Source organism: Myxocyprinus asiaticus, chromosome 30, assembly GCF_019703515.2.
Source record: "Myxocyprinus asiaticus isolate MX2 ecotype Aquarium Trade chromosome 30, UBuf_Myxa_2, whole genome shotgun sequence".
In the NCBI taxonomy this organism is placed as follows: domain Eukaryota; kingdom Metazoa; phylum Chordata; class Actinopteri; order Cypriniformes; family Catostomidae; genus Myxocyprinus; species Myxocyprinus asiaticus.
This window is the reverse complement of record NC_059373.1, coordinates 20,633,579-20,655,441: the sequence shown is the minus strand read 5'-3', so window position 1 is coordinate 20,655,441 and position 21,863 is coordinate 20,633,579. Positions and strand designations below refer to the sequence as shown.

General features: G+C 39.2%; 1 protein-coding gene across 3 annotated transcripts in view; it reads left to right on the top strand.

The window, feature by feature from the left end:
* Positions 1-17,228, top strand: part of LOC127421477 (splicing factor, proline- and glutamine-rich-like) — a 49,831-nt gene extending 32,603 nt beyond the window's left edge. Inside the window, exons 10-13 of one of the 3 annotated variants that reach the window (XR_007894000.1) lie at positions 14,482-14,535; positions 14,708-14,757; positions 16,471-16,548; positions 17,114-17,228. The gene's annotated coding sequence lies outside the window, so the exon portion shown is untranslated. Of the gene's footprint in view, positions 1-14,481; positions 14,561-14,706; positions 14,758-16,470; positions 16,549-17,113 lie in introns of all 3 variants that reach the window. The other 2 variants (XR_007893999.1, XR_007893998.1) reach the window with 2 other exon arrangements.
* Positions 17,229-21,863: the final 4,635 nt, after the last annotated feature.

Sequence of the window (21,863 nt, the reverse complement as noted above, 5' to 3'; positions counted from 1 at the left end):
TCTCAACACTCCATTCTCATATAGATCACCGAGTGCAGCAACTTCCCTGACAATCCACTCTGACCAGCAGAAGGGGGACTTATCAATACATAATTTTGGGTTCAACCATATGCTCGAAGCAGCATTCAAATAAATGTCCGAATTAAACACTCTGGACACTTTTGTCCATACCGAGTTCAAATGCGAGATGACTGAGTGTAACTTAATTTCACCGGTTAATTTGATAGACAGGCCCTGCAATGGCGAAATAGGGGCAAGAACTTCTTGTTCAATACAAAAGCAGGGAGGGGCTCTCTCAGGTGGAAGTGACCAATGAGCCAAATGTCTGAGACCGAAAGCATAATAATAAAACAAAATCTTAGGTAGGCCTAGTCCAACTTTGTCAATCGGCCTATGTAATTTGTTGAAGTGCAATCTGGGACGCTTACTATTCCAAATGAAGGACTTCGCTATACTTTCAAATTGCTTAAAATAAGAGAGGGAGACATCTATAGGGAGTGACTGTAGGTAGTTGAATTTTGGAATACAATTCATTTGAATTACATTGACCTTCCCAATCATCGATAAATGTAGTGAAGCCCACCTGTCCACATCGCTCAAATCTTTTTATTAGAGGGTCAAAATTAACTCTAAATCAGACAAATTTGGTGGAAATAAAATACCTAAATATTTAATGCCCTGTTTGGGCCACTGGAAAGCGCCCGGCTGGAAAGCTGTTACCAGGCAGTACGCTGTCAAAGCCAAAGCTTCGGATTAAGACCAATTGACTTTGTATCCTGAGATCTTGGAGAAGGAATTAATAATTCTGTGGAGGCAAGGCATAGATCTAGTAGGTTCAGAGACAAATAATAAAATATCGTCTGCGTAAAGCAGAAGCTTATGCGCTACACCTACCGCAATCACCCCTGGAAAATCATCCTCTTTTCTTATCGCGGCTGCTAATGGTTCCAGGGCAAGACAGAATAATAATGGTGAAAGTAGGCAACCCTGCCGGGTGCCCCTATTCAGAGTAAAATAATCTGAAATTAATCCGTTTGTTTGTACTGCTGCTACAGGTTGTCTATAAAGTAACTTAATCCAACCAATAAATGTACTCCCGAACCCATACATTTCCAAAATTTTAAAATAATCCCATTCAACCATATCAAATGCCTTTTCAGTGTCGAGTGAGATGGCAGTGACCGGAGTCTGATCATTCACCACTGACCATATGATATTGATGAAACACCTAATATTATCAGAAGAGCTACGGCCCCGAATAAACCCCACCTGATCTATATGTATAAGAGATGTCATAACTTAATCAGTTAGCCAGAATTTTTGACAACATTTTTACATCTAACTGGATCAGAGAAGTTGGGCGGTAACTTTTACACTCGCTTGGATCTTTGTCCTTTTTAAGAATCAGACTGATCCGGGCTTGTGTCATGGTTGGGGGGAGCTTTTCATTCTTTAATGCTTCTGTATAAACGTCTAGCAAAAGTGAAGCCAATTCTGTTGCACAAGATCTAAAAAATTCAGCGGCAAATCCATCTGGCCCCGGAGCTTTGCCTGTAGGCAGGGACTTAATTACCTCATCAAGCTCATGGTTATCTCAGAATCAAGAGGGGTTTTTTCGCTCGGTCGTCAGTTTAGGGAGTTCTAATGGATCCACAAATTTTCCAATATCTTCATCAGTAGATGAAGACGTGGAACTACAGAGATCAAAATAGAACTCCCTAAAAGCATTATTAATATCACTAGTCGGGGTAAATATTTCACCAGCATAAGGTTTTATTGAGGGAATGGTAGAAAAAGCCTCTCTCTGTTTTATATATCTAGCTAAAAGCTTCCCTGCTTTGTCCCCCGACTCAAAGTGTGACTGTCTTGCCCTGAATAACCAAAACTCCACTTTCTGCAACAAAATAGCATTATATCTATATTTCAATTGGGTCAATTCTCTGAGGCCCTTTTAATATTCCCTTCCAATTCCACAAGTTCTTGTGCTTTGGATTTTTTTAGGAATGAGGCATACTGTATGATCCGCCTTAAGTGCCTCCCAAGCCACGGCCACAGAGGATACTGAGGACCAGTTGGTCTCCATATAAACATTGATTTCAGCCTTTAACATTTGTTGGAAATCAGGATTTTGCAAAAGGGATACATTAAAGCGCCAACTATATGATTTATTTTTCTCCGTATGTGGCAACATCTCTAAACTCACCAGGGCGTGATCTGAGACGAAGATGTTTCCAATTGAGCAATCGACTACAGATAAAATGAGGGACTTAGATATTAAAAAAATCTATTCTAGAATAGATTTTATGAACTGATGAAAACAATTTATAGTCCCTACCAGATGGGTTCAAAAGTCGCCAGATATCTGCAAGACCAAGATTTTTACACATCCTGTGAAGTGTCACTGTTGCTCTAGGGGGCTTACACACTTTCGCTTCACTATGATCAAGAACTGAGTCCATCAAAAGATTAAAGTCTCCTCCCAATATTATATCATGAGGGGTGCCAGTGGTTTACAACATCCCTTCAAGATCTATAAAAAAAGCCCTGGTCATCAGCATTAGGTGCATAAATATTAGCCAAAATCAGCCTTTGTCCCTAAATTTCAACTAAAACAATAATGACTCTTCCTAATTTATCCTTAATCTGTTTGAGATATTTGAATTGTAGATGTTTATCAATATAATAACTCCCCTGCTCTTACTTGAGCCAGCACTAAAAAAAAAACATGTCCACCCCATATCTTCCCAAGTTTTTCAGCTTCCTGTGGGGAAAGATGTGTTTCTTGAAGAAACGCTATATCATATTTCTTACGCTTAAGAAAATTAACAGTCTTCTTTTTATGGGGTGACCCAACCCATTCACATTCCATGTGGAGAGGGATAATCCATTCATATTAACGATTGACATCTTGATATAATAGAAAGGAAAAAAAAATGTGTGTCAAAAACAAGATTATACAGACCACAATCCCCATTAGTGCAACATTCAAACCCAAACTCCCGAACCCAAAAAAAATAAGAAAACATGCGCATTAACCCCGCGCACGAGAGCGCCAACCGGCGTCAATCCCTCCAAACTCAAAAGGTCCATACACGCCTGCAAGAGCCCCCGCGACAACTTTGCCACTGTTTTCTGTTTTTACATAACAGAAAATACTTTGTAAAACAAACATCTGCCAATAGGCATCATAAACACACGTAACGTATAGATTCATTCACAGAACTGACTCAAAGATGTGTTCTTTCACAGAACAAAATTCCAGCCGCTATAAACCGTTCAGTGTCCTCGAACAGTCAAACAGATGAACAGTGAACCGGTTGCTTATGAATGCAGCAGATGACGTAATCATTCCAATGTCCTGCAGAAAAACTCCGCAAATCAAACCCCAGCCAACAGGAGGCATAAGAACAAAGAACATGCAGGTTCATCCACAAAACTGTCCCAAAGCAGTGTTACTCCACAAAGCAAACTCCAGGCGCTAGGCGGAACCTTCATAAACGGCAGCAAAACAGGAATCCCGGTTCCTCGGGTGATCAAGAGTCAATTTCACTCAGAGGGCACATGAAAAGAATACACCATGACTTACTCAGACCGCCAACTGTAAAAAAGACATCCTTTGTGTGGGCATGTAAACATTTTGCTGTCATCCATAGTGTCTAATTTCAATCTGGCCGGGAACTTCAGTGCAGAAGCGATCTTCCGTCAATGCAAAAGATTCTTTAAGGAAAAGTGTTATTCCACCAAACAGACTCCAGCCGCCAGGCGGAGTCAATGCAAAAAGAAACAAAAATGATGCCCAACTTCCTCCAACAGTAGAGTCAACGAACAGCGAGTCGATCCACTTACATGAGAAAAACCCCAATGGTTTACTCACTCATAGATTGTATAAAAGACAGTGCTTGTTTCGGACACGTGAATACTTTGCGACCGTTCTTCATCTCTATTTTCAGTCTGGCCGGAAACATCAGTGCAAAAACTATATTTCTTTGATGCAAGAGTTTCTTACACTCCTTGAATCTCTCGCGTCGAATTCGCAAAGTCCGGGAAAAAGAAAATACTGTGATTCTTCCAAGAAAGCCTTCCCTTGTTCCTCGCCTGGCACAACACAAGATCTTTATCGGATGATCTCAGAAATTTGACCAAAATCGATCGGGGCCTGTTTCCCTCAGTAGATCTACCTGCCGGAACTCTATGAGCTCATTCTATTTCCAGCCTGTGGGCCCGTTATGTCGAGCAGACTCGGGAAGAGTTCATCCAAGAATTTCACCATATCTCTGCCCTCCTCATGCTCAGGAATTCCAACAATTCGGACGTTATTCCTGCGATTTCTATTCTCAAGATCTGAAATTTTTCCAAGAACACATTCCAAATCAACTTTGGTCACGGGTGGATTAGCGGGTAATTCTCTCTCCGATGACTCAAGACAGTCGATTTGTCTCTCAACATCAGTCACTCTTGTATCTAACTCAGAGAATTTTGTTTCCATCGCCGTAATCGATCGACGTATAACAGCGAGATCCTCCAAGTCAGCAAGAATCCTCGTCAGTATCACCGTCATTTTGGACAGTTGACAGTTGATAATGTTATATTAGTTATATTGAAAAGGGAAAATGATGGGGTCATTGTTTATTAAGTTTCCAGTATGTATTTATTTAACAAACTAGTTAACTTACCAAGACACAGCTCAACTCCACCCTGTCTGCAGAGCCACTGTCAGCTCTGTAAACAATGGAGTCGGAGCGCACTCTGCTGGACAAACTACGCTATGACACCAATTCTAAAGCATTGTTTTCTGTATTATATGTTCTGAAAAAATGTTTTCATATCGGTAAAATATATGCTGATACCGATATATCGGTAAAAAGCTAATATCGGCCGACCGATATATCAGTCGGGCACTAGTGCTGAGTGACTCCAGCCAGGTCTCCTAAGCAACCAAATTGGCTCAGTTGCTAGGGAGGGTAGAGTCCCATGGGTAACTACCTCATGGTCGCGATTAGTGGTTCTCGCTCTCAATGGGGCACGTGGTAAGTTGTGCGTAGATCGTGGAGAGTAGCATGAGCCTCCACATGCTGTGAGTCTCCACGGTGTCATGCACAGCGAGCCACGTGATTAAATGCGCGGATTGACTGTCTCAGAAGCGGAGGCAACTGAGACTTGTCCTCCGTCACACGGATTGAGGTGAGTACCCGCCCCACCACGAGGACCTACTAAGTAGTGGGAATTGGGCATTCCAAATTGGGGATAAAATAAAAATAAAAAAGTGCATAAGAAAAGTGGTCGTGGTAAGCACGATATGCAATCAGTTTTTTTCTTTTAACACTATAAAAGTTTCCCACAAATGCACTCTAATCCACAATTGCATGCAACAGATATGCACAAATATTATACTCAGTTTTGTTAGTTCACAATTAAATCTACAAATACGCAATATTTGTAATTTTGGGGGAATTTACACTAGGTCACTTGTGTTTTTTACTGATCGGATAGCTATTCAAACACAAAAGACTAAGTGTGAAAGCCCTTCAAGATGGAACTCTTGCCATATGCAATATGCCATATAGAAATGTTGGCCATATGGAAAATGTGGCACATAAAAGCTGTTACCAAGGATTTGCATTGGGCTCTCATAAACATTAAATAATTGCAAAATAAGAAAGGGGGACATGCGGGAAAGACTGGACTTTCCCGATTAATTTAATATAGCATGATGAAGAAACTGAAATCAAACATTGACAAGCACACCTGCCGTGAATGAATATTTTGCAACATTTTTCCCTGAAGGAAAAGAAATTATATAAGCAGCTGCGGGTGGTTGCTGGAGGGGTGATTGGTTAACACACTCACAGTTAGGAAACAGTTGTGATGCCAACCGCATTACATCAGACAGTATCTGTGTCAAACAAACTCCGGTCTGCCCAGCTGTTCATAAATCTAGAAACTCCCGTTAAAACAAAAATCTCGCAGTTATAGATAAGCAGTTCACTCAGTCAGCTTTGTAGAGGAAAACATGCAACCTTCTCGAACATTTGGACCATGCACATTCATATTCACTACTAATGCTTTTGAATGGCTGAGAAAGCACCCTTCTCATGGATAATATCAAGAGAAACCAATGACGTGCTCAAATCTAGTGTAAATCAGAGACTTATTTGCACATCCATGTGATATTCTATCAACACTGATTCCAAATCCAGAAGAAAATAGCCCCAAAATTTCTAAATTAACCACTGTCCCCTTTAACCCTTTAAAGCCTGAGCCCAAAATTCAGAAAATTCCATACTGTGCCAGAATATGATATTCATATCCATTTTCTTATTACATTCATATTCATATAACATCACACACCTGAACTGTATATACCATATTGAAGAGAAGAACTAGGGCTTTAAAATGATATAAATATATGTATGATTATTTAAGGCTAATCATCCTTTATGAATAAGATTTCACACAGCAATTTTTACAAAAATCTTCTCCGGCCACCATACTTCATCAGACAACTGCATTTTCAACCATTTTAGTTACAAGCTAGAGGGAAACTTAGAATGTATGAAATATGCATACATTTGTGGGCAATGTAGAATAGCAGACAGATTAGAAATATAATCTATTGTTTAAAAGTTATGACCATTCTAGTGATTAGTGAGAAAATGGAATAAAACAAACATTTAGAATGTTAAGATACATTTCACATGACTACTCCTCAAATACTCCTTTTGAGTGCCATTCCTTAAACAATATGAAACTATTGACGACGGTAATGTCTATGAAGTGGGGAAAGAAAAAGAGTCTTCCACCACTTCTGAGTTTTTTTTGTAGTACGTCATAAGATTTTCATTTGGTCTGACCTATCAACACCGCCCATGTTTTTGTTATAATCGCTGATGACAGTGGGCTGGAGGGCTACTTTTGTCCAGTCACCATCATTTTTTAAAAACCTAGTTATTTCGGATGAGCCATTCGCATTGTGGAAATTGGAGAGGCATGTAACTGCACGTGTGTCCTTCCACTGAATTACAAGTATATTCCCCTCAATCCTACACCACCACATTTTCCCACGAGATGTCTTGCATTCCCATCTTTTGATGTCTTTAAATTCTGCAGGAAACAGTTTACAATTCACACTGCATGTCCCAAAGACATTAGTTCCCATTTCTAACAACTTAACCATAAGAGCTGGGGACGTGTAAAAGTTGTCAAACCAAACATTGTGGCCCTGGTCTTTGAATGGCTGCAGTAACGATTCAACTACTTTGGTGGCCAAGTCAGTGACATGCCCATCATGACTACCTGTGTAAACATTAAAGTCGAGAGTATACCCCGAGTCTGATGTTGCAATTACCCATAATTTAAAACCCCACCGAGTAGGCTTGCCCTTCATGTATTGTTTAAATCCTGACCGAGCTTTAGACTTCATCATACGTTCATCTATTGCGAGATTGTGGTTAGGCTGAAAGAGCTGCTGGCATTTTTGTTTGCGGTGGTCCATAAGATAACGCAACTTCCTAAGGCGATCCTGATTATCCTCTGTGGTAGGGTCTACAACATGTAGAGCTGCTAAAAGAGCCTTGTAGCGGTCACGCGACATAAATCCCCTCGCCCACGAGCCCAGAAGTGACTTGGTTCCCCAATGACTATGAGAATCAAGGAGAATTGAAAACCCCATGTAAATGACCAACCCAAAAAATTTGTAAAATTCATCGGGGGTCACCTCCATCCAAGCTCCTTGGTACATTTACATTTATGCATTTGGCAGACGCTTTTATCCAAAGCGACTTACAGGGGGGGACAATCACCCTGGAGCAACCTGGAGTTAAGGGCCTTGCTCAAGGACACAATGGCGATGGCTGTGGGAATTGAACCAGTTATGTGCTTTAGCCCACTACACCACCACCACTCCGCTGGTAGCTGGAATATGACGGATAGTTTAGGATGATCTCCCACCCCTGATGGTTTGTAAAGCTGCATATCTCAGCAACTACAGCCTGAGTAAAAAACAGCATGAAAAAGTCAATTTCTCGCAACATCATAACTGCAGACAGCCCTCTCACATTTTCCTTGTGAACAGGAAGCTACGCAAAATCTAAAATCATGTCTGTGTGATGGATTGGTAAGGCTGTTTGCTAAATTATAGAAAGATATCTACCATTTTTTTTATTACATGGGAAAATCAACAAGCTAGATAACTTATCTAACAGGCCAGTTTCCAGGCAGGTCTGAACAGCGTAAAAAAAAAAAAAAGGTCTGAACAGCGTCTGCTCTCTCTTCAGGTGGATTTTTCACAAGCAACAAAATTGGCCAAAAAAGTTATTGATATTTAGCTAAAAATGTACATAGTATTGATAGCTAATGTTTATTTAGCAAGTTTCACAGAAATTTGCTTAAAAATAGAGGCTAGCTGCCTGTCCAGTGAACGCCGATGGTCATGTCATTTTTTTCCAGGAATAACTAGCGTTACTCCAACAAATAAATGCTTTGTAACTAAAACGTTTTGTCTTTCAATAGACAATACTGACAACATATGTTAAATAACTTGTCTTACCTCGAAAGATCACCTCAGTTTTCAATTTGAAGCAGTAAGTCCAACACTGGAGGTAATCTCCCGGGATATCCCCTCTGGCTCCGCCCAGGCAAATGGAGGATGAAGCTGATGACGATACATTTATTATTTATAATGAATTCATATGTGCTTTTAGCTTATATTGTCATGAGTATTTGGCAGTTTTCAGAAATAAAATCGGTGATTGGACGGCGAAGATATTGAGACAGGAACCTTGGGAATAATTGTTCCCAAATTTGAACGCTCTGGCTGGAAAGGGTTAAATTAAATGTATTCTTGCTCTCATTGTCATGCATTATCTGCATCATGTACAAATCTGTTAACAGCTAGAAAAAAACAAACATGTTTTAGTGTTTCATGACCCTTTAAATTGTGCATGGCCTTTTGCTGCCGCTCTTATAAAGTGACAAGCATTACCACAGAAAAAAGCTCTGGATGATTACAACGGTAAAATGTGCAGGAGGCCAGTTTACAAATGCCAGAAAATTAAGAATACAATGAGGATTTACAGTGTTATTCTGAATATTTGATCATTTCACTTGCCTTTTGTCCTTTCCTCAAATTACATTGGCCATCTTGATGAAAGCCTTAGAAGAGAATATGGGAAGAGTGCATTACCCGAAGCCCTTGTAACTAGCTACTATTTGCTGGAAGGAAAGGCAAAATAAAAATTAACTGACTTCTGAGTTTTCAAGGACATAACACATCTCCAGGCTTGGTAAGTGCACAACGCATGATTATTTGACAGTCTGCCAAGTCCTGCAACCAAATCATTCTAATTTTGCTTGCTTTCTTTTTTCTCTTCAGCTATAAATGTACTATTATTTTATTTATTTTACCTTTTAAGACACGGAAAGAAGAGGGGTCAGCAGAAGAATCACTGATCAACTTCACACCAAATTAGGAAGGAATAGTTCACCTAAAAATGTCATGTACTCACAAGAACAAGAAACTTTTATTTATTTATTATTATTTGCGCTGCTCTTTTTGATATAATGAAACACATAGTGACCATAGACTGTCTCATGCCAAAAAGCACCACAAAAATGGTCCGTTCAACTTGGGCACTATTTTCCAAGTCTTCTGAACCCATAGGGTAGTTTTGTGTGATGAAAATACCACAAGCTATCATATGGCTTCAGAGGGCCTGGAATATAGTGCACTTTAAAGTACATTTTATGATGCTTTCATAGTGTTATTTGGAGCTTGACTGACCCTGACAACTATATTCTTCACTGTGTGGAAAAGAGCTGTGAACACAGATTTAGAAAGACATAACGTTGAGTAAATGAGTTTTAATTTTTGGTGAACAATTAATTAAAACATTGTACATTTCATTTGAACTTGGAGCCATCAGTAATATCCTAAACCGTAAAATTGACCCTTCGCTAAGCCCCGCCTTATATGTTACTGACTAATCCCATCTCTGCAACTGTTGCCGTCTGCCATTTTCATCTGACAAGCGTTTGTGTTTTTTTAAATTAGAGTACATGGTAGTCATGTGTAGTTTAAAGCAGAATTTTTCTATTTTCTTTAAAAAATATGAAGAAATTGGTGTTTTCACTTGTAATAGTGGCACAAGGTGACCAGAGAGGAATCGCACAGTATTTTTTTTTTTCTCTCTCTTATCTCTTTTTAATCTTTAAATCTTAATGGCGTGCTTTGGATGTAACTATGTGACATCACTTATTCCAAAATGAGTATGTATTACATCAGCAAAGATGCTGACATTTGCTCCCGAGGTAAATTAAAGCAAATAACTTAAAATTTTGAAGTTGGAAATAAATAGTTCACAACTCGATAGTGGGTGTGTTATGAGACATTATCAGGTGTGTTTTGATCATTATCAAATGATGCGTTTCTCTTTTCAAGTGACTGTTATAATCATTTTCAGAGCAAGCAATAATAACCAAGAGGGGAAGAGCTTGGCGAATGGGTCAATAGTAGGCTTATTTTAAATGGTAATACATTATTTAGAGAAAACCACTGGAAGTCAGTAGTCAAAGACTAGTAGTCGTTAACACAGAGTACATCTCATAACCAATTTCTAACTCCCCATGCATGTAGTACACTGTACAGTGGGACCTTGAATTTCAGTATACATCTTATAGGGTGACCATACTACTTGATTGCCACACATGTTTTGCTCCTGGCAGAATACAGTGGAAACGTGCCTTTTTCAGCCTTTTGAGATTTTAGTAAATATGGCAAGAGCTTGTCTCTGTGTCTGTAATGTTTATTGAGTGAATGGTGGTGCTATAGTTGAGCAGTAGGGGCCAGTGTCCAGCTCACCCACTACACCACATTTGAGACTCCAGCTGTTGGTTACATTGAGGATGAGTAGTTCTACAGATCAATGGACAGTTGAGCCTGGACTTGTTTGCATCAAGAGGTTTGCTTGCATATCACCAGAAAAGGTAAGTGATCTCGTCTTTTGTTCCATGAAAACAAACAAAACACTCATTCTCTTTCCTCAGTCGTGTTGAAATACTACTGAGGTTCTGGCATCACACTTCTGAAAATGGATTCACAGTGCAGAACTTGTTTCTTTTGTTGTTTTTTGTAAACATTTTCAATATTACTCAATATTTCACATGTGATTGGTACTTTGGCTCACTTTGTGTGCATTCTCAGGTGCTTGAATGTCTTCCTCACAGCAGCAGCAGCATTGCTTCACCAGGCATTATGTATTTAAGGACGGCACACTTATGAAATATGATCAAGGACCTTGTGGCTGGGAGGTGGTGGCATTCTGATGACCTGATGTATATAAATTGTCCTCCTGGAGGGGAGCATAAAACAAAATATGGTCAGAAAATGCTTCAGTATTGTATGTAGTGAAGGTTTTGGTGCTTGCATCTGGATGGACATTTTCAGATCAAGCTCGTATATTTTATAACTGATGCATTAGGATTGGTTGTCATTGCTGATAAGAATATAGACTAAGCTTCTCTTATCATTTCGGATTAATTGCTCAACGGACATGTCTGCATATATAAACAGAAAAATAATACCAATGTTACATGCATTATAGTTTTGATATAAATAAATGTTAACATAATGCAACATAATGACATGCTGCAAACACACACAAACAGCTGGTATGTAAACCGTGGAATAAGCATTATAGATTTGCATGTCATGTAACTAACATTTATTGCACCAAAAATTACAAATGTAATTTCATGTTCAGACATATAAGGCCCATGTTTAAATTAAGCAGGGACATAGAATTAAAAGCTATCTATTAGTAGCGTATTAAGGCAGTTTTATGTGATATGTTGTTCACCTGCAAATTGCCTATTAAATTTTAATGAAAGAAGCAGCAGAATGGAGGAATGGACCATTGATCAAACGGAGGTAACTTTGATCAACAAGCATTTAGCTTTTAAGTGGTTAGCTCCTTTCAGAACAGTCTGAAATCACCTCCTATTCCCTATGTAGTGCACTGTTAGACATTCACTGTAAAGAGAGTGTGAAATTAGTGAGTGATATTTTGCTCATTTAAATGTATTTAGGCTGTGTTCTGTTCGTGGTTAACCTATTTTATGGAGAAATAACGCATTTTATGGAGATTTAAAGCAATACTTATACCGAATTGGAAAAGAAAGCGATGACAATTAACTTAGTTTGGTCAAATGAATGCAAACAGTCATTAATAATGACACAGAAATCCAAATTCTGCATCCAACCCGCTTATCCTATGTGCGTTCGAAGGAGTGAACTCGGCAACATGAACTTTTTTCATTTTGAAGTGCGCTTTTTTTTTGTGCCTTTTTTTAATCTGAGGCAGTGTCCGTATCACATTGGGTATTAATATAGTAATGATAATCAATTCTTAAGTACAGTAATCGATGCAGCGAAATTTCTTTGTCAGATCGAAGCATCAATGCATTTTCACACCCCTAGTTAGAAGACTCGGCCACTGCAAAAACTCATAAATTAAAACCTTTGATGCAACAGGAGTAGACTTGCATGGAATTCTGTAATCAGTTTTCATGATTAGTTAATCGCAGAAGTCTTATTAGTAATTTCATGTATTTTTAAGTCTTATGATGGACTCTAATTAAAACAATAAATGGACGCAAGCACAACACTCAATGTGGTTTTGCCAATAAGCTTTTTTTTTTTTTTTTTTAAGATGTGGGCTGAGTTTGGAAGTCTTACTACGATTACCATTTTTGATTTACTAAAAATAGAGAAGGATGGTAGTATGCCTTTCTGAACTCAGCCATTGCCTTTATCGTTTACTCTAGAATGTGCATATCATTTAGGTTTTATTGCTGATTTTATGTTATTAACATGTAATCTTGAAAAGCAGCCTTGATCCATTTATGCTGGAAGAAGCTTTGCTTGCATGTCTATTGCCTAGACACAAAATAGCCCCCCATGAGTGTTGCCAAGATGGCTACCAAGTGAACTGACATACCTAAAGAACTTTTACAGTCTTGTCTTTTTACTTGATCTTGCTATATAAACATAACAAAATCGATTGTGTATTCAGCTGTTGCCTTACAGTTCTGATCTTTGTATCGAAGTCTTTGGCACACAAGTTAGGACTAGTGCTTTTTCTGCTGCTAATGTTCCAAAGCATATTAGATTGACAACAGTTATGCTATGTACACAATGAGTCTTGTAGTGCAGAGTTCTTCATTAGACCTTGCCTCTCAGTTTTCTCCAGTCTCTTGAGTGCTTAACTTGTCTCTCAACATTGATCTGTTGTCTGCGACAAGTCACCTATATTGGTTTTATTTCAGAAATGCATTTGTTACGGCAGTGTAAGGGATTGGTGTTTTTCCCCTGAATTCTTTTCTCAAACCTTGCAGTCTAACCAGTCTGTTTGCTTCATGGCTATTTAGATATCACAGTAATACTGCCTCCACTCTTTCAAAACTCTTATGTGGACTGGGGTGGGAAGTACTCTGGATAACTAAACAACACTTTACTTAGTACATCTTTAGAGGACTGTTTATTTGGTGCCTTTTTTTTTCTTTTTTTTTTTAAATATGCTGTGACCTTTATTCTTCACATAAGTATTGCACTTATGCCTGTGACTCAACATACATACTCCTGCAGTGTATTGCAGTCATGTTACCGAACAGGCTGTATTGATGTTGCCTTAAATTCCGTCCAGTGTGTTTTTGTATGCCTGTTCCAACTGAATTATCAGAACTGTTCTTTACAATATTTGCATAGTTCTGGATCAGCATTTGGACTGTCTGGGTGTGTACATGTATACAAATCTGTTAATCTGCACTGTGATTCATTCACCTTGGACCAAATTTTTTGATCTTGATAACCGCAATATGGGCCATTTTGAGTTTTTAGCTTATATGGAGTGTGATGCCAGAACACCTTTGTGGCCTAATGGCTGCCCCGCGAGAGGCAGACCATAACTCAACATTCATGTTGTAACTACACTGAAAACACTTTAGAAATCCTGCTTTGTGTTTGAGGTGGTGTTGTCTGTATGGGGATACTGTCTAACTGTCATTACCTGGTCAGTTAGTGGGCTGTACAGCAACCATAATAGACATAAAGGTTCTGCATGATTTGAGTGGAGTTGAAAAAGCAATTGTTTTGCCCTTTGGCCTCAATCAACAGTATAGCTATAAAATGTGACTTAGCTTTATATTTAAACCTTATTATGCCTTTACATGATGCAATTTATGTGCTTGTTATCATAACAATTTTAAGAACAGTAGTTTCCATATTGGGTGGAAAGGAAAAGTAGTTTCTCTGTTTTACTTTAAAAAAACAAAAAAAAAAAAACAATTCCTTTCATCCCTTTTTTATTTGCCCAGTTGTTTCCATTCATATATGTACTATTATATATTGTTCTTTTAATGATAATAGCCTGCATTAACTTTGTACATTTATTTGCTACCAATATACTCACTATTTTTCTCTCACTGCAGGGGCCTCAGGTGATTAAAGGAGGCTGAAAGCCATCATACATCTAAAGACAAGGGGAAGCATTCAGTTGAAGAGTTAACAGTAAGTGTGTTTATGTGCACAGCAATACAGTATCAAAAGTCAGCTTGTTATAAAACAACAACAATGTAAGAAACCCTTAAGAAATCTCAAATGAGTTTTGAAATAAAGTTATTCTCTGCTTTTGATATACAAATTTGTACTATTAGGTGCAAATTGGATATGCCGGTAAAGGAGATTCTATGCAATGCAGAGTCAGGGTAAGGGGAAAACATCTGTATTTGATGATCATTTTTACTTAAACTGTTTAAAGGAATTGTTCACCCAAAAATGAAATTTCTATCATTATTTACTCGCCCTCATGCCATCCCAGATATGTATGACTTTATATTGTAGAACACAAAGATTCTAAAAATATCTCAGCTCTGTAGGTCCATACAATGCAAGTGAATGATGACCGAAATTTCAAAGGTCCAAAAAGCTTAAAAAGGCAGCGTAAAAGTAAATAAAAGGTTTAATCCTTGCCTTCTGAAGCAATCTAATTGGTTTTGAGGAAGAAAAGACCAAAATATACCCATTGTACAAAGGTGCCTCTGTTTGTTCCTGGCACGCAGCAGATGCGCTAACCATGCCCTCATCCTAACACCTTGTCCTAACCAGATGGGACGCGATAAGGTTCCAGTGACAAGCAATCTGTCTGTCCACATCAGGTGTGACACGACACCGTGATATTCATACACTAAAATGAGGATAATTGACGATAAACAGTTTATTGAACGCATCTCATTTTCTAACATAAGCGTAACACTTTCTACGGCAAACTCTGAGGGGATAAATACACAATCACACACATGCACAGGGAAAAGTTACTTTATGAATAGCGTCCTTATTCAGTTTGTTATGATTGTTTATGTCCACGTGGTACTTCTGTTGCTATTTCTCCAATCACCACATGTCAGGGATGCAGAGAGAAAGTCAAAATGAGCCATTATGTCTCCCCTCTGCCATTCTGAAACTGTGTGTGTGACAGAGCTCCGACTGAAGAGAACGAGACCACAAGCATAACATTTGGTATGTGTGTGACACCCTCGGCCAAAATCAAGTTTTTCTGAACCTATTAGTGAGATGCCGGCTTTAATAAACTGCAAGAATAATAATTTCAGACCCATTTGTTGACTGCGCTCTCTGCCGTGATGTTGCAGAAATAGAAACAATTCCAAAAAATAGAAAGCCCTGTAGCTCGTCATGTCGTGGCTGGTTAGGACAAAAACTCTGATTAACATGGAAAAGATACCTTTTATTGAGTGTCGCAGCGTTGTGTCTGGTTAGGACACGTTGTTATCCTAAACATATGGAGCCCGTAGGGCTGAGTACACTGCCAGGAACAACCTGAGCCACCTTTCTCCCATCGCACCAAAGGGCAACTCCTTTTTCACTATAAATCTTGACATCAGCGGTGTCCTTGGCAATCATGATTTCATCTCGATTACAGTTGCTGGCACCATTTAGCACTCTGCGTATGCGTCAAGCACTAGGAAGTGTAATTAAACTTGAAATCATGATCGTGCCATGGAGACTGCCGATGGCAAGGTGTACAGTGAAAAGAGTTTTAATTCTGTTTGTTCTCACCCAGAACCGATTAGATCGCTTCGCAAGACATGGATTACTTTTATGCTGCCTTTAAGTGATTTTTGATGTTTCAAAGTTTTGGTCACCATTCACTTGCATTGTTTGAACCTACGGAGTTGAGATATTATTCTAAAAATCTTCATTTGTGGTTTGCAGAAAAAAAGTCACATCTGGAATGGCTTGAGGGTGAGTAAATGATGAGAGAATATTCATTTATTGGTGAATTCATTTATGACGTAACAGGTTATTGGCTTAAGAATAATTGGTGTAAGATTACTCACTGAGAGACATTTACTGGGTTGTTCAATTTATTTATTTTTACATTTACATTGTTCTCTTTTTAGATAAACCTGGGAAACTGTTCTCTGAACCGGTGACTGTTCTATACTGGATGTTCTTGTATATTGGACAATAATTTACAGGTGTGTGGGGAAACACTGTAGACATTTTTATTTGCTTAAATGTAAGAATAAAGAAACTGCATGCACAATTCTGAAATGCGTTCTTTTTAGAATTAATGATTTTGCAAAATAAGTCTGTGCTTAATTACTATAGTCAAATGTTTAAGAAAAGTAGGCTTGGGGGACCTGAGTAGCTCAGCGAGTATTGACGCTGACTACCACCCCTGGAGTCGTGAGTTCGATCCAGGGTGTGCTGAGTGACTCCAGCCAGGTCTCCTAAACAACCAAAGTGGCCCGGTTGGCCATTTTTTTTTTTTTTCATGTTATTAATGTCCTGACTATACATTGTGATCAGTTGAATGCCACTTTGGTGAATGGTGGTACCACTTTCTTTCCATAAGAGCAAAATCTGTACATTATTCCAAACTTTTGGCCACCAGTGTATATACCCGTAAACATCTAAAAAAAAAAAATGTGTTGTAGTGTTTCATAACCCTTTAAACCATGCTATTTTAATGCAAACTTGAAGAATACTTTTTGGAAGTATTGCTAATGGTTAAACCTGCATTTTCTTGGTCCTGTTTAGTCCAGAAGGAGTCTAGTAAAGATGTATCATGATGACTGGAGGGATCTTGAGTACAGCATTGGATGCCTCGTGATTATTTCCTTTTTCTAAATAAACTTGCTTAACTGATATAAAAGCCCTTTGTGTGGTTTGTTTTACATGAAATTGATTTCTGTATAAAATTGGTTTTATCTGGGCTTACTGTGCATTGGTCATTTGGCCAACAAATAGTATAATTTAATTGTTGCTAGAATATTAGTGTTTTGGTTTAATGTCTATTATTCAGCTTGTTTGCATAACTACTGATCAAATTTCTTTAGAAAAAAGACGGCACATTTTAAAGCTAGTTCTGTAGTTCTATAAACACAGACATACCTATGTAACCTAGTAGCACCTAGGCTGCTGTCCAGTAGCAGTTAAGGTCAAGGTGCTATGTTTCTCTTGTTTTATCACTGTTGTGTCCTATTGGCTGACATTTACTTCTGGAAGTAGTTCAAAAGGAGAAAGAAGCCTGCAGTCTGAAGTGTGGCACATTAAATGTGTTTTTTTGTTTTTGTTTTTTGTTTTTTTTGATAAGAAACATTGATCAGTTTGAGAGATTATACCATTATGATTCCTTTATTGCCATAAATAATTACTGATATGGCATTTGGTGTACAATGTGATGCATACACAGATCTCAACATCTGAATATAAAAACTATGTGTATTTAAGTTTGGGCACTTTCCTCCTTCAGGATAATTCTGAATAATGTAGTGTCAGAACATGTATTCTGAAACACTGAAGGTGATCCAACAACATCAGGTACCCCATGGTTCCAGGATGCTTTAGAAATACTTGAGCCATTCTGTGTGCCTCCTATAGCTGTAAGCTGACATCGGAACAAGAGAAAGGGAGACAGAGAGGGAGAATTTGGTAGTGTGCAACCAATGAGCTTGCCTGATGCATTTTTAATGTGCATGAATTATATAGATCACTGTATGTAGACACATGCACCCCCAAGGGTTGGCTGCAGTCAGTCTGGTGCTGTCGGTGCAGACATGAGCGGAGCCCAGAGACCTCCTGGACAGGCCTTGAATACTGTGGAGTTAAAGCATCAATGGGCAATGCAGAGTAACCGAACTCTGGTCCGGACGTTCCTTCTCTCCAGTTCCATGCTCCCTCTTCCTTCCTACAGTGGCTCACAGATCAGAGATGATTTCAGGCTTCCATCGCTGCCCAGATCAACACGTGGACGGACCACCACGGTGCCTCTCAGGTAAGAGGAAACCTGGCGCCTCAGGGCCTGGAGGTTCAGCATCAGCGCTTGATATTTTGAAGGCTATTGTTTGGTTGTTAACAAAGAACAGCTTATGTGGATGAATTTCAGAAAAGTTCTTGATTATATTGGTATACTGAATCTGACAAAATGATAGCTTTGCCCATGACATAATTACCAAAACTATAATTACATAACTGGTATCTAATTAACAGCAAATTTTGCTAATTCATGTAATATCCCTACAATAAACAAAATTGTTTCATGTGATATTAAAAAAAATTACAGCCTTGATGTAATATAGCTGCTTTGCATTTAGATGGAATTTAAGTTTTGATGTATAAACTGACAGCAACACAAAGACCCTAAAATTTGAGTTAATTGGGATTTGCACAAAACAAACCTTTACAAATGTGAATGCAGACATTAGAATATCATCCATCAACAGGAAGTTTCAAATCTGCTATGCACAATGGAGAATGTGCAAGGAAACCTGAGAAGCATTTCTCTCAAATGGCAACACACCCAAACAGCTCACAAAAAACACAAGTTGTATCATCCAGTCTACTTAATGACAGCTAATATACACTCACTGAGCACTTTATTAGGAACACTATGGTCCTAATAAAATGCCCAACATGGTCTTCTGCTGTTGTAGCCCATCCACCTCAATGTTCGGCATGTGCATTCTGAGATGTTATTCTGCTCACTACAATTGTACAGAATGGTTATCTGAGTTACCATAGCCTTTCTGTCAGCTCGAACCAGTCTGGCCATTCTCCATTGACCTCTCTCATCAACAAGGTGTTTCCTTCCACAGAACTGCCGCTCGCTGGATGTTTTTTTGTTTTTCGCACCATTCTCTATACACTCCAGAGACTGTTGTGAGTGAAAATCCCAGGAGATTAGCAGTTTCTGAGATACTCGAACCAGCCAGCCTGGCATCAAAAATCATGCCACGGTCTAAATCACGGAGATCACATTTTTTCCCCAGTCTGATGGTTGTGAACATTAACTGAAGATCCTGATCCTGACCCCTGACTAGATAATCACATGAATAAGTAGGTGTACAGGTCTACCTACTAAAGTGCTCAGTGAGTGTATATACATATACAGTGTGTGTGTGTATGTATGTATATATATGTATATATATATACAAATGAAGTCACAAGTTTCCATACACTTAGGTTGAAGTCATTAAAACTAATTTTTTAACCACTCCACAGATTTAATATTAGCAAACTATAGTTTTGGCAAGTCGTTTAGGTCATCTATTTTGTGCATGACGCAAGTAATTTTTCCAACAATTGTTTACAGACAGATTGTTTCACTTTTACTTGACTACATCACAATTCCAGTGGGTCAGAAGTTTACATACACTAAGTTAACTGTGCCTTCAAGAAGCTTGGAAAATTCCAGTAAATGATGTCAAGCCTTTAGACTATTAGTTTCTAATAGGAGGTGTACTGAATTGGAGGTGTACCTGTGGATGTATTTTAAGGCCTACCTTCAAACTCAGTGCCTCTTTGCTTGACATCATGGGAAAATCAAAAGAAATCAGTCAAGACCTCAGAAAAAAAATTTGTGGACCTCCACAAGTCTGGTTCATTCTTGGGAGCAATTTCCAAACGCCTGAAGGTACCACGTTCATCTATAAACAATAGTACACAAGTATAAACACCATGTGACCATGCAGCCATCATACCGCTCAGAAAGGAGATGCATTCTGTCTCCTAGAGATGAACGTAGTTTGGTGCGAAAAGTGCAAATCAATCCCAGAACAACAGTAAATGACCTTGTGAAGATGCTGGAGGAAACAGGTAGACAAGTATCTATATCCACAGTAAAACGAGTCCTATATCGACATAACCTGAAAGGCTGCTTAGCAAGGAAGAAGCCACTGCTCCAAAACCACCATAAAAAAGCCAGACTGCAGTTTGCAAGTGCACATGGGGTCAAAGATCTTACTTTTTGGAGAAATGTCCTCTGGTCAAATTAAACAAAAATGGAACTGTTTGGCCATAATGACCATTGTTATGTTTGGAGGAAAAAGGGTGAGGCTTGCAAGCCGAAGAACACCATCCCAACCATGAAGCATGGGGGTGGCAGCATCATGTTGTGGGGGTTCTTTGCTGCAGGAGGGACTGGTGCACTTCACAAAATAGATGGCATCATGAGGAAGGAAAATTATGTGGATATATTGAAAGCAACATCTCAAGACATCAGCCAGGAAGTTAAAGCTCAGTCGCAAATGGGTCTTCCAAATGGACAATGACCCCAAGCATACCTCCAAAGCTGTGGCAACAAATGACAGTAAAGTCAAGGTATTGGAGTGGCCATCACAAAGCCCTGACCATAATCCGATAGAAAATTTGTGGGCAGAACTGAAAAAGCATGTGCGAGCAAGGAGGCCAACAAACCTGACTCAGTTATAGCAGTTCTGTCTGGAGGAATGGGCCAACATTCCAGCAACTTATTGTGAGAAGCTTGTGGAAGGCTACCCAATACATTTGACCCAAGTTAAACAATTTAAAGGCGATGCTACCAAATACTAACAAAGTGTATGTAAACTTCTGACCCACTGGGAATGTGATGAAAGAATTATGACAGGGAATGTTTTCTACAATTAAATGTCAGGAATTGTGACTGTAATACAAATATATTTGGCTATGGTGTATGTAAACTTCTGACTTCGACTTTGTGTGTGTGTGTGTGTGTGTGTGTGTGTGTGTGTGTGTACACTATATTGCCAAAAGTATTCGCTCACCCATCCAAATAATTGAATTCAGGTGTTCCAATCACTTCCATGTCCACAGGTGTATAAAGTGAAGCACCTAGGCATGCAGACTGCTTCTACAAACATTTGTGAAAGAATGGGCCGCTCTCAGGAGCTCAGTGAATTCCAGCGTGGTACTGTGATAGGATGCCACCTGTGCAACAAGTCCAGTCGTGAAATTTCCTCGCTACTAAATATTCCACAGTCAACTGTCAGTGGTATTATAACAGAGTGGAAGCGATTGGGAATGACAGCAACTCAGCCAAAAAGTGGTAGGCCACGTAAAATGACAGAGCGGGGTCAGCGGATGCTGAGGCACATAGTGCGCAGAGGTCACCGACTTTCTGCAGAGTCAATCGCTACAGACCTCCAAAGTTCATGTGGCCTTCAGATTAGCTCAAGAACAGTGCGTAGAGAGCTTCATGGAATGGGTTTCCATGGCCAAGCAGCTGCATCCAAGCCATACATCACTAAGTGCAATGCAAAGCATCGGATGCAGTGGTGTAAAACACACCGCCACTGGACTCTAGAGCAGTGGAGACGCGTTCTCTGGAGTGACGAATCACGCTTCTCCATCTGGCAATCTGATGGACGAGTCTGGGTTTGGCGGTTGTCAGGAGAACGGTACTTGTCTGACTGCATTGTGCCAACTGTGGAGGGGGGATTATGGTGTGGGGTTGTTTTTCAGGAGCTGGGCTTGGCCCCTTAGTTCCAGTAAAAGGAACTCTGAATGCTTC